General features: G+C 50.7%; 1 pseudogene; it reads left to right on the top strand.

Moving 5' to 3' along the window:
• Positions 1–1,067: 1,067 nt before the first annotated feature.
• LOC147970473 (uncharacterized) lies at positions 1,068–2,192 on the top strand (annotated as a pseudogene).
• The last annotated feature ends 2,275 nt before the right edge of the window (positions 2,193–4,467 follow it).

Here is a 4,467-nt window from a genome sequence, read left to right as displayed (position 1 = left end):
ACTTCCTGACCACCGAATTTCCCGTGCTTCTTGAGGACAGCCTCAAGAAGTGCCAGTTTCACCGAGCCCCCATTTTCACCTACCATGAGCATTGGATCAATGACATCGAGACGGAGTATCATGTGGAAGTGATCGTGAAGGCTAATGACTCTCCAACAAGCTGGTTCTTCGAGGGACCCCAGATGGCAACACTGGTTCTTGCCGTCAAGACGGCAACCCTCAAGGCACTCACCCGCCTCCGAGACCTTCTTCCAGAGATGGCAGACGAGTTGGCAACCCGCTTCTTGCCTTATCGGAAGGAAGGTGAGGATGAGAGCAGTGCGCCAGCTCCACCATTAGAAGAAGGACTTCCACTCCGATTCCAGACCTACTTCAGCCTTTGTGCAGATAGTTTGGCACAACACTTGGCCTCGGAATCAATGGAGCTCCGAAAGGAACTTTATGAGACCAAGGCACTTCTTCGCCAAGCACAAGGGAAGATGGATAGGATCAAGAAGGAAGGTGCTCCCCCTAGTCAGCCCGCAATCGCATACCGAGGCAGAAGACCCCCAAAGGATGGGGAACCACCACATCAGCACCGCATGAGCGCAAGGGATTACCACAAGCTCTTCACACCACCGGCAAAGCAACGCCATGTTGAGCTCCTCCACTCCCCCACCCCTTCGAGCAATGAAGGAAGTCAGGCCACCGATGACGAGGAGGAAGACCTAGAAGAGCCAGACTACGCGACCGAGCATTACACCACTTAGGCATCATTCGCAACCCGGATATGCCCGTTAGTAACCCCTATGGTAGGATAGGTCGTGTACCCCTATGCGAAGTCGAGTCCTTGTAATGGTTCATATGAAACCATGTAGTGTTTGCTTTTGATGTGTTTGATGGACGTCGTGCTTTCCTACGGGAACTTGTAAGCGACCACATCACCCATTTGGATTTTAATGAATGTGTTTGGCCTTTTGGCCCTTGCATGAAAACAATTAGTGTCATACCAACCCCCTTACTAGGCATCCCATCTATATTGCTTTCCCCATCTTTCCCAATCATGAGACCTTGAACACTCCAACAGGATGCCTGTTGTAACTCGTACTGGTACCTCTACCCAGCAGCAAGGAGCCGGAGCAGAAGCCAGTCAGGACTAAACCCAAGGACAAGCTCCACCACCGCCACCACCTCCAAACATGGACATGGCTCAGCTTCTCCAAGCCTTCCGAGAGGAACGCCAAGCCAACACTGCAGCCCTCCAGATGATTGCTCAAGCTGTTAACCGCCAGCCGGCGGGAAACGGCAATGGACGTTCCACGTTGGTGGAGTTCAAGAAGCATGCACCACCCACCTTCATCGAGACTGCTGAACCCCTGGATGCAGACGACTGGGTCCACACCATTGAGGATCTGCTGGAACTAGTCGGATGCATTGAGGACTGTGAGAAGGTGGCATATGCTGCTCACTGTCTCGGGGGAACTGCCAGAGCTTGGTGGGATGGATTCAAGGCCATGCATGCTGAGCAAAACATCACTTGGAATGACTTCAAGGCAGAATTCCGCAAGGCCCGCATTCCTTTTGGAATCATGGCCATCAAGAAGCGTGAATTCTGAGCCCTGAAGCAAGGAAGTAGCACTGTCAAGGAGTACATGCAGAAATTCAGTGTTCTCTCAAGGTATGCTCCTGAGGATGTCAACACTAATGCCGCCAAAAGGGAGCGCTTCATGGAAGGCCTTAACCAGACTCTGCAGTACTCGCTTGTTGTGTGTGACTGCCCAACCTTTCCTGATCTAGTGAACAAGGCACTCATGCTTGAGGACAAGCGACGTGCTTTGGACGATACCCGTAAGCGCAAGATGATCAGCAAGGGTAGCTCCAGCAACCAGAGGCCTCGCCCGTGGCAGCCAACCCCGGTCAAGCCAACCTATCAGCAGCCAAGAGCCCCTGTACCTCGCACCAACTATCAGCCTCAACAGTATGCCAACCCAGGCCAGTTTTCAACAACCCCAATAACAATGCCAGCAAGAGCAGCAACCCCAATCAAGTCACTTGCTTCGGATGTGGTCAGGCAGGACACTACTCCAAGTATTACCCCAACAAGAAGCCCGACGCCCCGCGCCCCAATGCACAGAACCCAGGGCAAGGCCGTGGAATGCCACCAAGGAACCAAGCTCCCCGCAACCCGCCCAACAACGACAAGGGTCGTGTGAATCATGTCACTGCTGAAGAAGCCCAGGAAGACCTGGACGTTGTGCTGGGTACGTTCCTTGTTAACTCAGCACCTGCAACTGTCTTGTTTGATTCTGGAGCCACGCATTCATTTGTCACCCAAGAGTTTGCATTAAAAAGTGGCATGACCCCTACACCCCTGAATAACCCTATGGTGGTGCAAACCCCCGGAGCAGAGATGAGAGCCAAGATAGGATGTAAAGGAGTCAGAATTGTCATTAATGGGGTAGACTTCCTAGCAGACCTTATCTTCTTAAGATCACAAGGCTTGGATGTGATCTTAGGAATGAATTGGCTCATCAAGCATCAAGGCTTGTTAGATTGTGCCAACCGGACCGTCACTGTAACCAATGACCAAGGAGTCGAAGTTAAATTTTCCTCCAACCCCTCCTCTGCTCAAGCCAACCAAGTCAACTGTCTGACTGAAGTCGGATTGGAGCAAGTGCTGGTGGTATGCGAATACCCCGATGTCTTTCCTGATGAGCTACCGGGAATGCCTCCAGACCGAGACATTGAGTTCATCATCGAGCTCATGCCCGGAGCAGGACCCATCTATAAGAAGCCCTATAGAATGGGATCGGAAGAGTTAGCAGAGTTGAAGAAGCAACTGGAAGAGCAGTTGAGGAAGGGATTTATCCGCCCTAGTGCCTCCCCTTGGGGATCACCTATTCTGTTTGTGGCAAAGAAGGATGGTACCATCCGCTTGTGCATTGACTACCGCTCCCTCAATGAAGTTACAATCAAGAACAAGTATCCACTTCCCAAGATTGAAGATCTGTTTGATCAACTCAATGGGGCCAAGGTGTTCTCCAAGATCGACCTCAGATCTGGGTACTACCAGCTGAAAATCAGACCCCAAGATATTCCGAAGACGGCATTTGTAACCAGATATGGCATGTATGAATGCACGGTCATGTCCTTTGGATTGACCAATGCCCCAACTTACTTCATGTATCTCATGAATAAGGTCTTCATGGAATATTTGGACAAGTTTGTCGTTGTCTTCATTGATGACATTCTTGTCTTCTCGAAGACGGAAGAAGAGCACGAGCAACACTTGAGGATGGTCCTAGACAAGCTTCGAGAGCACCAACTGTATGCCAAGTTCAGCAAGTGCGAATTTCGGCTATGTGAAGTTGGATTCTTGGGTCATGTTTTGACCGAAGAAGGATTGTCGGTCGATCCCTCTAAGATTGAAGCCGTGACTGAATGGCAATCCCCAAGCAATGTGAAGGAAGTCAGAAGCTTCCTCGGACTTGCAGGATATTACCGCAAGTTTGTTGAAGGATTCTCAAGCATTGCACGACCCATGACTCAGCTCTTGAAGAAGGACAAGAAGTTTGAATGGACGCCGAAGTGCGAAGAAAGCTTCCAGGAGCTGAAGAAGAGATTGACCACCGCCCCAGTTTTGGCCACACCAGATATGCACAAGGAATTTGTGATATATTGTGATGCGTTGAGAACCGGACTGGGAGGTGTTCTGATGCAAGAGGGCAGAGTCGTAGCTTACCTTTCGAGGCAACTACGGCATCATGAAGAGAACTATGCTACTCATGCCTCGAGTTGGCAGCTGTAGTTCATGCCCTGAAGACATGGCGACATTACCTCCTAGGGAAGCGGTGTGAGATATACACGGATCACAAAAGTCTAAAGTATATTTTCACTCAGAAGGAATTGAACATGAGGCAAAGAAGGTGGCTAGAGTTGATCAAGGATTATGACCTTAGTGTTCAATACCACCCTGGAAAGGCTAATGTGGCAGCAGATGTTGGAGAACATAGCAGAAATTCAAAATCTTCTACGCATCACCAAGATCAATCTATGGAGTAATCTAGCAATGAGGGGAAGGAGAGTGCATCTACATACCCTTGTAGATCGCTAAGCAGAAGTGTTCAAGTGAACGGGGTTAATGGAGTCGTACTCGTCGTGATCCAAATCACCGATGATCCTAGTGCCGAACGGACGACACCTCCGTGTTCAACACACATACAGCCCGGTGACGTCTCCTACGCCTTGATCCAGCAAGGGGAGAAGGAGAGGTTGGGAAAGACTCCATCCAGCAGCAGCACGACGGTGTGGTGGTGGTGGAGGAGCGTGGTACTCCAGCAGGGCTTCGCCAAGCACCGCAAGAGACGAGGAGGGAGAGGGGTAGGGCTGCGCCAAGAAGGAGATGTTCTCGTGTGTATGGCAGCCCAAAACCTCAAGTATATATAGGGGAGGGGAGGGGCTGCGCCCCCACCTAGGTTTCCACCCCTA

This window comes from Triticum urartu, chromosome 5A (assembly GCF_056163025.1).
Source record: "Triticum urartu cultivar PI428250 chromosome 5A, HENAU_Tu73, whole genome shotgun sequence".
Classification (NCBI taxonomy): domain Eukaryota; kingdom Viridiplantae; phylum Streptophyta; class Magnoliopsida; order Poales; family Poaceae; genus Triticum; species Triticum urartu.
This window is presented reverse-complemented; position numbering and strand designations above follow the sequence as displayed.